The sequence below is a fragment of the Lissotriton helveticus genome, chromosome 7 (genome assembly GCF_964261635.1).
Source record: "Lissotriton helveticus chromosome 7, aLisHel1.1, whole genome shotgun sequence".
Classification (NCBI taxonomy): Eukaryota; Metazoa; Chordata; class Amphibia; order Caudata; family Salamandridae; genus Lissotriton; species Lissotriton helveticus.
Window position 1 is genome coordinate 434,860,834 of NC_136068.1, and position 18,820 is coordinate 434,879,653.

Genomic DNA, 18,820 nt, shown 5'->3' on the forward strand with positions numbered 1-18,820 from the left:
GTTATTCTGCATCAAGAAAGTATTCCATAGGTGGTACATGATTTCTGATGCAAAACCTTATCTGCTAACAATTGTAGACAGGGCTCTACACTAAAAAGGAGCGCCACTGGAAAGCAGGTGTTGAAAAGCAGAAGTGCTTTCATTTCTCCTAACTTATTCCACTTTGCCTGTGTGCTGCACTGTAAAGCATGCTTGCACAGTAGGAAACATTTTAAGCTCAGTCTAAGCGTAGTATTTTGTACTGGAAGGGTACCCTTCTAGTACAAACTATTCTGAAATCACACACACACACCTTTGCACCGTGGAGCAAAGGTGTGGGCGGTGCGCTAGGCAGTATGGGCCTCATTTATGAGAAATGACGCATCGCTGCATGAAAGCAGCGATGCGTCACTTCTCAGTGCACCCTCCTTGCGACATGATTGATGCGTCATATTTATAATATGACGCATCATGTCGCAAGGAGTTACAGATACGTCAGTATTTCTGACGTATCTGTAGGCGCAAAGGTCACGCATTGCTGGAGTGTGTCACAAAAGTGACGCAACTCCAGCAATGCTTCCTTTCACATGGGGAAAGCCCCATGTAAAAGGGCATGCGTAAGTCTTACGCCTGCTGTGAGGCAGGCGCAAGATTTTGATGCAACAGCGTCCTAAAAGTGACGCAGTGAAATCTCATCGATTTCACTGCGTCACTATTATGAGGCTTTTTGCGGGGGAACGCCCCCTCTGCATACATTATACCTGACGCAGGTATAATGTAGCGCAGGGGTTTACAAAGTGACGCATCTGCTTAGATGCGTCACTTTGTAAATAGTGCGCAACAGGAGGCATATTTTACGCCGCCGATGCGTCACAAAAAGTGACGCATCGGAAGCGCAAAACTCACGCAAGGCCTCATAAATGAGGCCCTATGTTTCTGCACCAGCGCTGGGGAGTGACGGAACTTGTTATATCTCTGTAGATATGGCGTTTCCTGTTCTTTGCCCTTTTATTGCTGAGCTGTGTTCCGTATTCCGTGACAATTTTGTAAATCTGGGCCGTAATTTGATATTTTCTATGCTAAAAGACGAAACAATAAGCTTCTAATTGGTGGAAGTAGTAACAGGGGTTTCATACCCTGACGCCACAAATAAAGGGTGGTCAGATGGGTGGAGGGAATGCGGGAGGGGGAGCACCGAGGGGGGATCTCGTGGGGATGTTAGAAATATTAGATTAAGAAAAAATTTACTTTTAGCCGCCGGCTTCCCCCAGCATCGCTTCGCGTTCACCGCCTCTCCTGGACAGACACCCATCCAATCTCCGTGCTGCAGAGCATGTGGAGATTGGCCTGAGCGGGCTAAAAAGATGCTCCGCTCATGCCAGGGAGTCTGTGGGGGTTTCTCCAGCCCGGCTCCTCAATGTAGCCGTGCTGGAGAAACCTAAGTGTGCATGTGTGTTTTGGTCGGCCTGAGACGGCCGGCCAAACACACATGAGCACTTTGGGAGTGAACGCAACACCACTCGTCCTCCCTCCTATGCCTCGTCCTGCCCCTCCCTACAGCGTTGGCTAAGAGCCGGCAAATGGAAAATAAAATGATGCAAGAACATTGTTTTATTTTACATTTGCTGGCTCTGAGCCAGGCAGTGGAGCGACGCTCCTCCGCCATTGCAGAGGAGCTGCTGCTGCTCCTGGGAAGAAGAAGCAGAAGAGGATATTTATCTGGGTACAGTATTGTCCAAAGAATACATAACTGTATCAGGTAGAAACGTGGCCCACGAAGTATTTCTTTTAGATGGCATTCCAGGGAGAAACTTAATTGTCCGGTACAAAGCGAGCTACACAAGTTACAAAATGTTATATGTCAGGGCAGCCAAATTCAGAGCAGGCATGTCAGGATTTTCACAAGCATGTGACGGCAGCCCATAGTCAGGAAGCCCTAGTTCTTGGTGGAAACATACAGAGACAGACAGTTTGAGAAACATCCTTTCTTTTTCCTTGAAAACTTTATTGGTATTTTAAAATGATATACACTAATAAAACCTGTAATATACATTTTGAACATACAGTTATAATCAAAGAATACTCTCAACAACCGTGGTGGGTCTTACCCTCTTTCATCATGTATGTTTCCAAGTTGGGGTTGCAAAGCACAAACCTAGCTGAAAGGCAGTGCTGCGCTGTACAAGGACAAAGACTGAGATACAGTCAATGAGTGACTGGAACAGTAGCATAGTTCTGAGAGGGGAAGGGGACTGTTACAGCATTGTGATGTAGCATTCTTCTCAAAAAGTGTACCTTTGGGGGGGCGTGGCTTGCCGGGCGATGATGGCGGTCGCAGCGTGGTAGAGCTCCCGCCTGCCCTGACATAATCCTTTAATTTATCCTGACCCCCGAGCCCGCTAACTGCCCTACCTGAGTGGCGATTGTCCCTGGCGGCATCTGGATCTGTCCGGTGAGGCACGCTGTCCCCCCGGCTGCTCTGGTGAGCCGACATCGGCTGTGGAGTGGTGCGGCCTGGGGCCGGCAGACGGAGCCGGGACCTCAATTTTCGAGGCATCGGCCGGCGGCCGCTGGTCGGACCGGTTGGAAGCCTCCTTGATCGGAGCCTGTGACACCGGAGGTGGAAGGGGCTGCTGCGGTGACCGGTGGAGCGGACTCCCACGCAGGGGTGGCCCCTGGAGGTTCCGGAACAGCTGCGGCCTGTGCCGACCCCGAGAAGCCGGGGCCTCGAGTTTCGCGACGCTGAGCTGACCCGCGCCTGGGAGGTGGTGAGTCGGCGCTGGGTGTCCCTGGTGCTGGTGGGACCGAGAGTTTGCCACAGGTCGCTATCCGTCGTGAGGAGGGAGTGCCACGGGAGGTCCCCCGTGACTGCGGCCCTTCGACATTGTGGGTTGGACCCCTCTGGTGGCGTGAGTCCGGCGGTGCAATTCCTTTGCCTGGGTCTGGGGCTGTCTGTTCCCGGGGACGTGACGGAGGACTCCCCGGACTGCCTTTGCTGTGACGGCAGTGGGACCTGGCGCCCCGGGGGATGCCGGAGGGGTGCTGTGCTCTGCTGGGCCTCTGGGAAGCCGGGACCTTGAGTTTGGCGGTCCCCGCCTGGCGCGTCCATCTTTGGCTCTCTGTCGGGGGAGCAGACGCTGTGGTCGGTGACGCGTGGGGTCGAGGGCCCCTTTGAGGCTGGACTTCTACAGATCCTGCGGCTGTGCTGGCCGGGCAGTGGATCGGGGCAGATAGTGTCCAGTGCAACCTATCCCCGACACCCTGGCGATTGTGCCTGCCGCCCAGGAGTGGACAGAGGCCTGATCCGACTGCGACGCACGGAGAACTGTGAGTGCCCCCTGATTTGGTGTGTCCACCTGCGGTGTGCAGCTAGGCTCCCGAGTGAATTCTACGTCTAGTTTACTGGGGGTGCGGAGAGACTCGCCCGACTTCCCCTGACCATGACAAGAGGTGGGGGCGGCACTGGACCCAACAAGCAAGGTCCGATCGATAAGTTTACCGGACCCAGCGGGGGGTCGGGAGCCTCGGGAGGCAGTCAGCACGCGGGACCTGACAACGCGGCCCTGATGGCTGCCATCACGCAATCCAGAGACTCCCTGGACGCCAAGATCGGGGCAGTTGGGGTTGATGTCATGCTCCTGCGCCAGGACCTTCGCAACGCGGTTGCCCGCATCACGGAGGCCGAAACCAGGATCACGGGGGTGGAGGACGATGTGGGTGCCCTGAAGAAGAAAGTGGCAGAGATGGACAAGATTCAGAAGGGTCTGGCACTCCGAGTTGAGGACGCGGAAGGGCGAGCACGCAGGAATAATCTACGCTTCATTGGCTTTCCGGAGGATTGCGAGAAGGGTCCCATGGATGCGTTCCTGACGCGTTGGCTAGAAGGTTGGCTCCCCCCAGATGTCCTTTCGAGCTGTTTTGTGATCGAACGGGCCCACAGAGCCCTGATGCAGAAGCCGCCAGTGGGAGAACGACCGCGCCCAATCATCGCAAAAATCCTCAACTTCCACGATAGGGATACTATACTTCGAGAAGCACGGGCCGCAGACACGTTGCTGTTCGATAATCATAAGATCATGATTTTCCCGGACTATACCAGACAAGTGCAGCAGCAGCGTCGTTCCTTTCAAGATGCGAAAGCCAAGCTCCGGGGTTTGAAGATTCCTTATTCACTGCTCTACCCGGCCCGCCTACGAGTTGTTTTCCAGTCCAAGACTCATTTTTTTGATACTCTAGAGGCAGTGTATGGTTGGACCGATGAGACTATCCGGCTCCGGCCGAACGCCCAACCGGGCCTGAACCCGGGGCCATCACGTGGATCGTCGCAGGAGAGGAGTGACTCCTCCACCAGGAGTAAAAGACGCGGGAAATCTCGGTCGCGGAGACGCTCCCGTTCCGGGGGCGCCCCGCGGGATGGTGTACAGTCCGACACTGATCAGTCTGGGAAAGGGCTTTAATGATCATGAGACCTCCATCTCCTAAGTTTGTTCTCTTTTCATCATTGGACTATCCGAGAGGCCCGGAGCAGCTGCCGCGATGGCCGAGGGACTAACGCCAGGGGTGGTGAAACCTGGACATTGGTTTGTCTCAGGTGGGGCGCTGTTGGTGAGGCCTGATTGCCTCGCCCTGACCATGTTTCAGGTCACTAGTGGTTCATTGGGGCTCGGGGTGTTGACATATGGGCAGCCTTGTCCTCTCACGTTGGGAGGCGGCCCCGAAGGGTAGATCCCGTTAGTTTGGGGGGTGTAGTGGGATCCATTGGTATGGGTGGTTTTGGGCGCTATGTTTTGGGCCCGAAGCTCCCCATGCCGCAACAGATACTTCAAGGTTTCATGAGGTATAGGGGTGGGGGGAGGCGGAGTGTTGGGTGTTGGGTGGTTTGTGGGGTTGTGTCAGTTGGGAGAGCTGGGGGGGTTGGGGGGGTGTTGGACGGGATGCACGTGATTTTGGCTACAGTGATTTACATGCTGCAGGGTGCCTGGGCTGGGCCCTGGGGCTTTCTGAGACTTTTCCATCAGGACAATGGCTGATCCCACACAAATGACACCTACTAGTGGATCTATGAGAATTTTAAGCTGGAATGTGAGGGGGATGTTGGACAAAATTAAGCGAGGGGCAGTGTTGCGCTGGGGCAAGAGGGACTCAGCTGATGTCATGCTATTGCAGGAGACGCATATGTTGGGAACAAAGGTGCTAAGGTTAAGGCGCTTTGGCTACACTCAAGTGTTTCATGCAGGATTTTCTAGAGGTTCGAGAGGGGTGGCCATCCTTATACACAGGAGACTGTCATATACCCACGAGCGTCATTGGCTGGATCCCCAAGGACGGTATGTCTTTGTCAAGGGTGTGATAGGCGCGGAGCCAGTGGTATTTGGCTGTGTGTATGCCCCTCCTCCTTTACAATGGTCCCTGGCTGAACGCCTCTTTGCATTGTGGGCTGAGATTCCGGACTCTTTGGCTGTGATAGGTGGTGACTGGAACGATGTAGTAGATGTGTGCCTGGATCGGCGGAGGCTACAAGAGACTGCGGTGGCCACCTCCCCTACACGCTTGAAGGCGATGGTTGATGGGCTGGGCTGGGTGGATGTCTGGAGGCACTTGCATCCCAGTTTGCGTGAGTACACATATGTCTCTGCTGTGCATGGCTCCTTCTCCCGACTGGACTGTGTGTTTGTGCCGGGGGCCTTTCTTGACAGAGTGAAGCAGGCCGTGATTCAGCCTCGTGGGCTGTCAGACCACTCCCCAGTCGTAGTACAGATTGCACTACACAGGTCGCACCAGCCGTTTCGATGGCGGATGTCCTCGTGGCATCTCCAGCAACCTGACTATACTACTCACATGCGCGGAGCGATTGCCCACTACTGGCACGAGAACCTGACTGAGGAGATTGATGGGGTGATGGTCTGGGAGGCCATGAAGCCCACGTTGCGTGGCGTCGACATAGCGTGGTGTGCTGCCGCCCGTCGACGTCGTCGAGAGGCTATAGTAGCGGCGTCAGGTAGAGTAGGGGTATTGGAAGCTCGGTGTCGGACCGACGGTAATGGGGTAGCTCTCAGACTGCTCCTGCAAGCGCAGCAATCTTACGCCTCAGTTTTACTTGATGAGGCGCGACAGGCCTGGCTGGCTATGAGGAGCAGGGTCTACCAATGGGGCGACAAATCTTGCACCATGCTCCATAGATTGTGTCAGCGAACACTGCAACCGGTTACTGTACCGGGCCTCGTGGACGAGGACGGGATGGCCATGACGGATCCGGCTGCCATTGCGGCGAGCTTCGCTCGCTATTATGCGATACAATATGCCCCTCGGGACAGTCTCCAGCCGGAGGCTATTGACAAGTTCATCGCTGACCTTCCCCCTCGCGCGATAACAGACGAAGCCAGGACCGCCCTTGATCTCCCCTTGACGGCGGAGGAACTGGGTGATGCATTGGGTCAACTCAATACTGGCTAGGCGCCCGGACCGAGCGGATTTCCCAGCGAATTTTATAAGAAATTCCACTTGCAGCTGGGGCCGCATTATAGGCGGGCACTGGAGGCGGCGCGGGAATGTGGTAGCTTGCCAATGGACTGGCGCCAGGCCGAAATCGTAGTTTTTCAGAAACCAGGCAGGCCACCCGACAGACACGAGTCATACCGTCCCATATCCTTGATCAACTTTGAGGCCAAATTGTTGGCCAAGGCATTGGCGAACCGCCTCCTCCCGTATATAACGGAATTAGTCCACCCATATCAAGCGGGCTTTATGCCCGGCAGGGCGACGCGACACAATATCAGGCGCGCGCAGGTGGCTGTGGAGGCGATGGGAGCAACGGGAGAACAAGCGGCGCTTCTACTGGCAGACATCGATAGGGCATTCGATTCGGTCAGTTGGACTTACCTCTTCGCTCTTTTGCCGCGGCTTAACCTAGGTCCAGTTTTTGTCTCGTATGTCCGGCTTCTATACACGGACATCACCGCCTCGGTGCGGGTCTCGGGAGCTGTGTCGGAGAAGTTCCCAGTTGCCAGGGGGACCCGTCAGGGGTGCCCCCTCTCCCCGTACCTTTTTGCCTTGGTTATGGAACCATTGGCCGCGTGGGTGCGCATTGATGCGCAGCTTCGGGGCTTTGTGTGGGGAGCTGGACTCTCGGACAGGATTGCGTTGTACGCAGACGATGTCCTCTTCTTTCTGACGGACCTTCATCGTTCTGGTCCGCGGATCCTAGACATAATGCGTATTTTTGGTGAGGTGTCGGGACTCTTCCTCAACCCGCGTAAATCAACTTTATGGGTACTGGGTGGACGATTGGAGGTGTTCCCCTGGGCCTCGGCCTTGCAAGTCGCGGTTGGTGGTCTACAATACCTGGGAGTCTTCCTGTCTGAATCTGCCGCAATTGCATGGGAGCGCAACGTGCTGCCGGTGTGGGACAGAGTTCAGTCGGACGTCAAGACCTGGTCTCGCATGCCCCTTAACATCTATGGCAGGTCGGCGATTTTTAAGATGGTCGCCCTCCCTAGACTCCTTTACCAGCTTCAGAACTACCCATATAGGGTTGACCCACAATGGTTCCGTCGCGTGAATTCGGTACTGGGACGCTTCCTGTGGGCAGGGGGTGCCTCCAGAGTGGCACTGCGGACTTGTTTCCTGTCCATGTACTGTGGTGGTCTCGCTACATCAGACATACTATCCTACTACCAAGCCTCTCATTTGCTGGTTCTAAATGAGTGGTGGTACGGTGGGCGCGATGACCCGGCATACGCCCTGGAACGCTTCCTTATGGGGGATGCCACGCTTCACACGCTGCTATACTCGGCCAGCCGGCGGAGGAAGCTGCCGCAGGCTACTCAGGTGGTTTTCATGCTTTGGAGACAGGTGCTGCGTCGTATGGGCTGGTGGGGTCGCCTAACAGCGGAAACGCCACTCTGGAACAATGGCCGGCTCCCTGCGCTCGCCTCACTGTCGGGGTTTGGTGGATGGGACTCTATTGGGATCTCGACGCTAGGCCATGTCCTTACTGGGACTACTCTTAAAACCTTTCAAGCCCTTAGCGCCGAATTCGACATGCCCAAGACCCAATTTTTTAAATACTTACAACTCCGTCACGCCCTTGCGCCGAGTCTAGTGGGGTTAGACCAACTTCCAGAATTTAGCCCCGTTGAAGCCAAGCTCTTCATGGGGGATCTGGGGGATAAAAAAGTCTCCAAAATATATCAAACCTTAATTACTCACTGCTCCTCTTCCCTCTTGTCGTTGAAGGCCTCATGGGAGGTAGACGTTGGCCCCTTGGATGAGGATGACTGGAGGGAGGCTCTGGAGTCCCCCCGAGGGGCGGCCATCGCTGTGAGACTCCGATTTATACAGTTCAAGTACCTGCATCGGGCCTATTACACCAGAGAGAGACTGTGGAAGGCTGGCCTCATTGCTACCCCTGTATGCCTGCGTTGTGGGACGGAGAGCGGTACGCTGCTGCATACTGTGTGGTCGTGTGTGGGTCTGACCCGGTTCTGGAATGGGGTTTGGACTTGTTTGTCAGAAGTGCTGCAATGGGACCTTCCTCACACGCCCAGGCTAGGTCTTTTGCATATCCTGGATCAAGTAGGGGGTAACATCTATAAGCGTCACCTCCTTCTGTTGGGCCTGACTGTTGCCAAACGGGATTTGGCAAGGGCGTGGAAGAGTGACCGCGCCCCCCCACTCAGAGCATGGAGGGCGGGACTAGATTTTCTTATGGGATTGGAATTGCCAGTGTTTGAGGCCAGGGGCTGCCCCCGCAAACATTACAAGATCTGGAAGCAGTGGGCAGAATACAGAGACTTGCCATTGGAACCTCCCGTTGACCTGGAAGATAGACTGCCTACCGGCAGTGACCTCGGGGCCTAGGTGGCTCCAGGACACCTATTCTGCTTTACACTGTATACTGCAGCTGATGGTGGTCACGTGCACAGGGTTAGGGTGGGATAAGGGGTGGGTAGTCGGGGGGCTTTTTGGGGTTGTTGGTGGGGGGTAGGATGGTGGGTGGGGGGATAGTTGAATGTCTAGGCTGTTCATGCATTCTATTATGTGTTTTCCACTGGCAGTGTCCTCCTGGCTATGGAGTACTGTATGTATGATTTGCCTGAAACCCTTAATAAACACAGTTGTGAAAAAAAAAAGTGTACCTTTAGTGTTTTACTAAACTCGACAAGGTTGAGGTAGTCCTGTGGGTTAAAGGAGTGCTGTTTCAGATTCTTGGTTCATAAATACAGAAGGGGCACGGCTCCAGGTTTCTGAGTCATCGAAGATTTTCGGCCTGTTAGACAGTTACGCTGGTAGTGATAGATGATGAGGCTGGTTTGAAAGATGGCGTGAGCCTACAAAGGATACCAAGAGAGCTCTATTAGCCACATCGATGCTTGAGAGTTTCCCCTGCTGTGCTGGACAGCAATAAAAACGGGTGTGGTCATGACGAGCTCGTCATGAGCACAGGAGCACTGTACTGCATGACAAGCTGGGCTCGTCATGAGCATGGAAGGGGTTAGAGTGTGGAAGACGTGGTCATATTTCTTCAGGTTTTTGACGAGGCATACTGCAGCATGAAGGATGACTTAAATGAAAGTCCAATGTGGAGTCGGGGAGGGCGCCGAGCAGGGCGTTGCCCATATAAGATGCACTAGTACAAGAGCTTGACTTGTACTTCACTAGCGTAACGAAAAGTGAGGGGGCCTCCCTGCACAGTACTTAGGGGGCACCCTCCGGGCTCAATCAGGAGCTCTTCCGGCCAGAGTTCTGTGCCGAGGGGGCCCCTTGGTGCTAGGGGCCCCCCCACACCGCGTGGGCTGCGGGGACCTGTGTTACTTCTGAAGTTACATTGTAGGATGAACAAATTCACTTTCTTCAGTAGAAAAGTTGATTCCAGGCCATCTTGGCTTTCTTGGCAATGTGTTTCTTAAGAATGAGATTGGTGTTTAGGGTGAACCCGAGTGACTTGGTGCTGGATGGAAATGCGATCAGTCCGGGTCACTGTTTTTGAGTTGCGTTTAGATTAGTTGTTGCTCGTTGTTATCAAACAGCAGGAATTCAGTTTTGATGAGTTTGAGCTTTAGGTGGGTGCTGGACAACCAGGACTGATGAAGTACAGCCAGTGCTTGATGCATTAGATGCTTGGAGCCAGGTGCGGCCCGTGCAGGTAAGTTCGGTGGGGTGGGTGGGGGTTTGTCGATAGACAATGATGAGGGAAACAAAACAAACAAGCATTTGCAATGCAATAGGTCTCGCATTTGCGAGAGTTGGTGCGATTGGCATAGTAAATGTTAATGCCTTTCATTTACATGTTTATGAACCTGCAAGCACCACGTAAACACCACTTGGAGGTTTTGTAATCACATAAATAAAAAGCATTGCCATTTACAATGCCAATAGATAAAACTCTCGCAAGTGTGAGACCTTTGTGGCACCCGCGTTTTATCTTTTAACATGGTAATTTCAAAGAAATTATGCAAAAAAAATGTTAATGGAACATCAGCATTCACCGCTATATTTTTGCTGTTATAAAGAAGGGAACAACGGAGAAGGTGAAAGAGAAAGACTGTATTAAGAAGGTTAGAAGAAAGAGACAGAGTGTGAGGAACCTTTAATTGCATTTGATCCGATTGAGGGAGAAACTATTTTTTGTGGTAAATGCAGCAAATGTGTTATTTTTTTGCTTAAAGATGTTGAGCCCAAGGTTATTTGTTTTCCTTCACCCTGAGTAATTATAACAGAGACTAACCTGTAGGAATTTGCGAAAGGGACAAGCCACAGTCAAGACCATGGACTACTAGCAAATACAGTGATAGACTCTGAGTGACAACTTAAGTGCTGGATGTGGAATTAATTTATAGAAACATTCCAGTTTAATCACCTACTGTAACCTTAATGACACTTTGCACTTGCACAAAACATGCCGCATTCCTTGAACGAGGGGAACACCTGTCACCTCAGACGGCAGCAGGATTCGCAGCAAGTCTCTGCCAGAACACCCCACTGAGGATAAACCATCTCACGAAGCAAGAGTAAACACGTGAGGTAAACATTCAGAAAGGCATGTGGAATGGAAAACAGTGTGAATCATGAAAGGTGGGTGCAAGTGAGGGGGGTTGCAGATTTGGGTCAGGCTAGAAACTGGACCAAAGTAGGGGGAAGCAAGAGCGAGCGTCACACATGGAGGCAAGAGCGGGCGTTGCACACAAAAGCAAGAGCGGGTGTTGCACACGAAGCCAAGAGCAGGCGTTGCACATGAAGCCAAAAGTGGGCGTTGCATACGAAGCCAAGAGAGGGCATTGCATACGAAGCCAAGAGTGGGCGTTGCATACGAAGCCAAGAGTGGGCGTTGCAATGGGCAGCAAGAGAAGGGAATACACAAACTTGGAGCAGACACAAGAACCGGGTGTAAATAAGGTCCGTCTGATACACCTGCCTCGCAGGAGAGAATCAGCCTTTATGCAGTGGGCAGAGAAAACGGGTGGAAACAGACCTAAGCAAGGAGACTGTAGGAAGGTCCTAGCTCAGAACTGGACAGGAAAACAAATCAAGGAAACTCAGGAGCCTCTTCTAAGCAGAGTCCTGGTCCCGGAGATGAAATATCATAGCGCGCCTTTCACTATACACCGTGTGAGTCAAATACAGTACTTCTTTGTAGTTGACAAGGGAAACCAGAAAAGAAACAAGCTGGCTCCGTGGAGCCGAGAGGGGTAGGGAAAGTGAAAGTGCGTGATGCGCGCACTGTGTAACGTCAGCCCTACACGGGGACAGGAGATGTGCAGGCGTACGGAGTGCACATCTCCTGTCGCCGTGCGCCTGCACAACGCCTGTCTGGGCTTGCACATGGTTTGTCTCCCTTTGGGCACCAAATCAACAACAATAGTCTCCCCAGGGCGAACAGTGCATGCAATGCGTTTGCTAGGCGAGACCTAAAAACGAAAAACGTTTTTATTTAAGTTTCCCTCATTGTCGTTTGTTGACTCCCCCCACCTGCCCCCCTGCTCTTACATGCATGGGCCGGGCCTGCTTGGAGCAGAGAATACTTTCAAGTAAAGCTCTACATCTACCTATTGGTTAATTGTTATGCTATTATCGATGAGTAGAGTCTAAAGGGTTTGATGTAGCAGTTAAAGATGACGGGGGACAAGATGGATCCTTTGGTAAATCTGGAGGAAATGACATTGTTTTAAACCCATTTCACCCCAACAGAAGGAGCAACATCACACAAAATGTGACCATGGCGAACTCACAAGTGAATAGAAAATATTGTTAAAAAACCTACAAAAACAGTAAAAATAAAAAGCCAAGAGCCACGAAATGTTAGAGAAGTAGGCAGTGGGAAGTGCATAGGCGACACAAGCGTAATCAAAGCTGATATTTTTATATTAACCAGGCCATCAGTTACTATGCCGCAAAGGAATTTGCTGTCAGTTTCACATTAGTTCCACTTTCACAAAATAAACGAGTTTCTCTACTTTGTGGGTGTGAGGGACTCCAGAGAATTTGTTTCGAAAAGTGCTGTTAACAAATATAGCATAGTTTTGCATATTTACTTAGAACTTGTGAGAAGAAAGGTCTCCTAGAAGCCTGAAATTTAGAGAAGCCAGCTGTCAAGACTTCTCTTGCTGACGTTACACTAGTTCTGTAGAAAAAAAACAAAAAAGGGGAAGAATTTGAGGTTTAGTTACTGCCACTGTCGAGCAAGTCTCGGACAAGGACATGCGTTACCATACACACTGCCTATGTTTTGTCTTCATAAGCAGAAATACTGTGTATAGAAGCAGTTGCACCTAGGGGACGGGTTCGCACGAAAATTAGGATGTTACTTCTGAAAGAGCTCGGGAAAGAGCCAGACACACGTTAGGCTAAAAATGTGGGCCTCCAAAATTTGACTCACACTGTCTTTCAGAGGCTAGGGCCTGCTGGCAAAACATTACATATTCAACTAAACACCCGTTCGTCCTTGCCCCACAGAAGGAGCTCGACTCACCAAGCTGTCTGCCCATGTATGTTATGATAATTTTTCTTGATAAACTGAACACTGCACGTTCACTGAAAGGTTTCTTGAGCTGTACAATTGAAAGACGTTTATGTAACCAATGTAGTAAGTCTGCCTTAGCACATTCGCTTGTCTGTACAGCCAGGATTTTTAAGTATTTATAAGGATCCAAAAATACTTTTCTGGGAGAGAATTCCACAGCAGGGGTCTTAGATTGACAAGCACCAGCAATCCACCCCTTTCCTTGAGTATCTATGGATAATTGAATAGTTCGAGCCAGATAATCTGAGGGTGGTTCGAACTAAGATGTATCTGCTTGTTCAGGAGGCGAGAGGCCGTGTAGTTAAATGCTTTGAAAGTTTTGCAATAAGTCTTAAACTGTACTCTCTTTTCAACAGTAATCAATGTAGTGGCGTCAGTACGGGTATTACATGGGCGCTCCTTGGCAAGTCATAAATTGAGCAGCTTTGTTTTGCATTACTTGTAACGTAAACTGTAGATGGTGTTGGCAGCTAGGCCTAGAAATTGTGATTTAACATAGTCCAATCTTGAAGTGTGTGTTACCATTATTGCCGTTTCTAAGACCACTACCCCTAAACTCTTTGCCGATGTCTTTGGCACAGGGGTGTTTACTAGCTCTGGTGGCCAATACCTGCTTGTCCAGAGATCACAGAACTAAGTTTTAATCCTTTAACCACGGGTGATTTATGGCATGGGCGTGGTTTGGACGGCCCCCGGCCGTCCTCCGCACACGCCCACCGTGACGTCGGACGGCCAGCGCCGTCCGTCGCACGCAAGGGGTTACTTGATTACTGCCCATTCAGTTCCAGATGAACTCCATAGCATTTTGGAGCGCTTACTGGGATGTAGTGGAGCCGTCATCTGCATAAGAGTATAATCTACCTTTTGTAAAGAGTTCTTTTATTAGGGGCCTGATGTGCACATTAAACAGGTGCGGTGAAAGAGAGGAGGCCAGAGGAACTCAGCTGTGACCAGCGGCGGCTCCTCCGCTAAGGCAGAGGAGCGGCATTGCCCCACTGCCTTTCAGCACTGCCAAAAATGAAAAATAGAATGATAATAACACATGGTTATTGACATTTTATTTCTTGTGCTGATGCAGTTTTGCGGGGCGGGCTAGGCAGCACAGGGGGGAGGAGTGGTGGCACTCTCCAAGTGCCATGACTTTTTGGCCGGACATATTGAGCCAGCTAAACGGTCATGCGCTCTTTGCATGTTCTCCACCCACTGCATTACAGTTTGGGTGGAGATCATGCCCAAGCTCCAAGTTCCCTGTCACACCGAACTACAGCACTCAGACCAATCACAATGCTGCATTGAAGCGATGTGATTGGATTAGGGAGCAATGGATATTTCAAATTGTATTAAATGATTGACAGCATTTACCGTTATTACAGTTTTTATCCATACTTATAAATACAGACTGAAAAGATGTTTTTCTCTTTGTTTTTATCTCTATAAATTAGTACGGACAGAAAATAAGGCGCCTTACTTATTTTAGGGTCATTATTGCTGGCAGTGCCGGTCCAAAGAGAGCTCAGTATGTTGTGCACCTGCTGCAGATATTTGTGTTTTACCTACAGGTTTGAATCCTGGGAGGGATACATTAATATATAATCCTTTCTTCGTATATGAGGATACTGGCAATCATGACTGCCAGGCCAGTAGTTGTGCTAATTAACAGATAATACATTAAAAAAGCAAAAAGATTCCCAATGAGGCTCAAATAGTGGTAGATGTGCACATAGTTTATACCAAGATTTGCATGTGTCCATTTGAGTAATCCGATTTATAATCTATGAGTATTTATATCATTGAACCCTGTCAGGCATTCAGGGCGGCAATGGGAACCCGAAGCAGCCCTGACAAATTTTGTCAGACCCGCCCCCATACAGTGCACAGCAGCCTAGCATGTGTGCCTCACCACTACAAGAGGGGTTGGGGCAGTAGCGGTTGGTGGTGGGAGTAGCTGCTGGGCGGTGACGTGGGGAGTAGGAGGGGGTAGGGTGGAGGGTAGTAATCTATGGATTACGGAGGATTACAGGTAAGTAAACATATAAATAAATAAAAACTAATTTTGTTGCGCGCACTGCATCCCCAAATGTGATGCAGTGCACGCAACAAAATTTGTTTTATTTATTTATGTGTTTACTTACCTGTAATCCTCCATAATCCATAGATTACTACCCCCCACCCTGCCCTTCCCCCTCCCCATGTCACCGCCCGGCAGCTACTCCCACCACGACCGCTACTGGTTGGGGTTTCTCCACCCAAGAAAATTTGGAAATAATTGTAAAAAATGTGCATTCTACAGCAAATATATTATTATATATTCAATTGTATTAATTTATAAAGAATAGTAACTGATGACCTTACACTGCATTAGGATACAGCAATCTTTATTTGGGATCTCCATTTATTCCTTCACCATCACCCTCCACCAAATGTCTCTCATCTCTCCAAAGCCCCTCTCTCACATGTTTTTAATTTGTTTTATAGCGTCAATCATAGCAGTGTACGGTGTCCGAGCATTATACATCACATACACATACAGAGACAATGAATCATTTGTGTGTAAATCAGTGTACAGAACATGTTACATAAGACAGAGGAGCCTAAAAAGTGTGGGATTTACATGTCATCTATACTGGTAGGTATTTTTTTTTAAGTGCTTGGTCTGGTGAAGCACAAACTCAAGATTCAGAACGTAACACAGTGGTTAGGGTTGACTTTACTAATAAGAATGTATTTCTAGATTAACAAACCCTTTTTAGCAAAATTAGGATAATGAAAGACTGGAAAAAAACACAACTTTCTAACCTAGATAACGATTGTAATTTATGAACTACACAGAACACAAAAGTATCTCTAGGACAAAAGTAGTACCCCACTGAGCTATGTACATAAAATACTGTTCTGTGATCTGTATAGTACAAGCTCTTTACAGCAGGTATGCTATATCTCTGTGCTATCTTAGATGAGTCAAACTGCCACTAAACATAACTAGGATCAGCAGGTACATTAATCGCTAGAGTTATCATGACACTTTATTGTTGCCTGAAAACTGTGGGATAAACATGGAACTCTACGGTGCTTTTAAAACTGCTGCACTGCTGCAAAAGCGTCCCCCATTAACGAAAGCGCCCCTCTACCATTCCAGCCTCCCAGGTAAACACCCCATGCCGGTACAGCCAGTCCGGCCTTGCAGGCGCTGAAGTTTGAGTGTACATCTATCACATAATTTGATGTGTAAATATACTAGCTGTGGATAATTATGTCACAAAACCTAAAATAAATCTGCACAAATACAGGTACAATGAGCAAAAAATATATATTGATAAATACGGAAGTGTAAAAAAAAAAAAATACCGGTAGTCTTAAAAAATAATCCATTATGCAAGAAGATGTTACCAGGAAACACACTCGGGTGGCTAGCCATATGGGCGGCGAAGAAAAAGGCTATTGGGGAACAAGAAGCAGTTGTTCTTGCAACAAAAAGGAGTCTTCACCATTACATATGTGTTTATTGTGTAAACCTGATGGAACTCTCAGTATGAAAAGAAGGGTGTAGAGGTGAAAACGCCCTCAACAATCAAAATATATTCCGGATTGTTCAGTGAAGAACGCCAACGGAAAAGCGATAACTCGAAGTGTTAATACATTTAAATAAAAATCCGGTACACAAAGAAAAGAACGGTGTTACTTGAATCTATTTAATAATATATTACAAATACAAACCGACAAAATAGAAGTTAATATTATGAGTCAGCCCAACCGATAAAGCCAATAGGCAGGAAAAACTCATAAATGTAGCTGTGATAATCGAGATTATAAAAATGTGGGAACATGTAAAAGTCATCGGCGCAATAGGAGAAAAAAAAGGCAAAATAGGCTGCCCACGGAGGCGACATGATGCATATCTTGTGCGCGGTTCAAGTACTACCAAGACACCCCTATATCACATTTAAGAGAGTACGGACATTTCTTTAATTCACTCTGATTAAGGAAAATGCTTGCTTTTAAGGCAACATGAATGCAAAACAATGCCTTTACTGAAAACATTGAATCTGCATGCACAAAAGATTTTAGTTTCGCCGTTAAATCACTGGAGTTGTGTAAGGGTACTTCAAATTTAGAGCCACCCCCGGAACTGATTGCACTAGTAACATTCAAGGTGCACACTGATGTCCCTGGAAGGCATTAACACACCAAGCTATATCAAATGCTCCCAATCAATGACCTACGGTTTACATTCAGGGGCCGAATCGCATAAAGTGAGCACTGCAAGTACTAATTTAAGACACAGGTTTGGGTTGGCTGGTGAGCTGGAGCAGCACTAATTTACTACTTACATAGTGGTAAATGGTTGTCACCAGCGGCCGCAGTGCATTAGAAATCGTGTGGGACTATGATGCTGAGAGCAATGAGGGCAGGGTCTGTGACCATGGGGGCTGGATCAAAAACGTGGCTAAAAAGAACAAACAATGCTGTAACTATTTTATTGGCCTGTCACTTACAGGTAACTACATATAAAATAACAAACACCTTAATACAGCATTAAGGGGCATATTACCAAGCTATAGCGATAATTATCGCTAAGCTTGGTTAGCGGCCAAAATTATATCGCCGAGCTTCGCCTATTTTTATCGCCTAGGAGCCTTGATATTATCAAGGTTTATCTCCTAAGCAATAAAAATTTGCCGAAATGCATGAATATCGCTGAAAAGTAAGCGATATTCATGCATTACCGAGCAAATGGTCTTAGCCATGTTATCCACCTACCATTGGATAACATGGCTAAGAACTGCTCTTCGTTGTACACACAGATACCTCAGCAGGATGGGTTAGATGTCATTGAATTATACTTGGAAACCAGACCGCGCCCTCATAGGGTTCCTACTGATCTCATTGTCTCATTTGCTTCATTGGCTCTCAAGAAAAACTTTTTCACATTTGAAGATGAAATGTTCTTGCAAGTTAAAGGCTCAGCAATGGGCTGCCCGTATGCGCCCGAAATGGCCATTCTGTATATGGGTCAATATGAAGAGAGGTACGTGTGGAACAACAACCCCTACAGAGAACATATAGAGCAATGGATGCGATATATAGACGACGTGTGGTGTGTCTGGAATGGGCCACCAGCCCTACTTGAGGAATTTCATGTCTGGCTGAATAACAGAAGCCCTGATATTAAATTCAGTTTGAGTTATGACTCTAAATCCTTACCATTCTTGGACGTGGAGGTATCGGCTACAGCGGATGGATTGTCCTGTTCTTTATACCAAAAAAAGACCGACAAAAATAATGCACTACACTACAGGAGCTACCACCCCAGGAGTCTTAGGGACAACCTCCCTTACGGGCAGTTCCTTCGTGTACGACGAAACTGTTCGTCTGTTGAGAAGTTTGATTTACATGGACAGGCGTTAACCGCAAAATTACAGGAAAGAGGTTATCCTCGCAAACTGTTGAAACATTCAATGAAAAGAGCACGCTGGACGCCTAGGGAGCATCTTCTAGAAAAAAGATCGAAATCTGCGACCCAAAGGATTGTGTGTGCTTCCACCTTCGGTCCCCATACCAATCAGCTCCAAAAAACAATCAGAAAATGTTGGCATCTGGTTGAGGAAATCTTACCGGATGTGGGCCTTCCATTGTTTGCATTGAAAAAGAACCGGAGCATCGGCCAGATTATTACATCTACACGGCCCCCTGCCAAAAGAGACACTCAAAGCACCATCTTCGGGGCCACTCCTGTGAAGGGACATCGCAAATGTGGGACATGTACTGTCTGTGACCTCACGATGGAGGGCTCCCTTTTCACAGATGGAATAAAATTTTGGCGCC

At 49.1% G+C, this 18,820-nt stretch overlaps 1 protein-coding gene across 1 annotated transcript in view; it reads left to right on the forward strand.

Moving 5' to 3' along the window:
- LOC144768558 (large neutral amino acids transporter small subunit 4-like) overlaps positions 1-18,820 on the forward strand; it is a 460,965-nt gene that overhangs the window by 179,373 nt on the left and 262,772 nt on the right. The gene's annotated exons all lie outside the window — the stretch shown is intronic.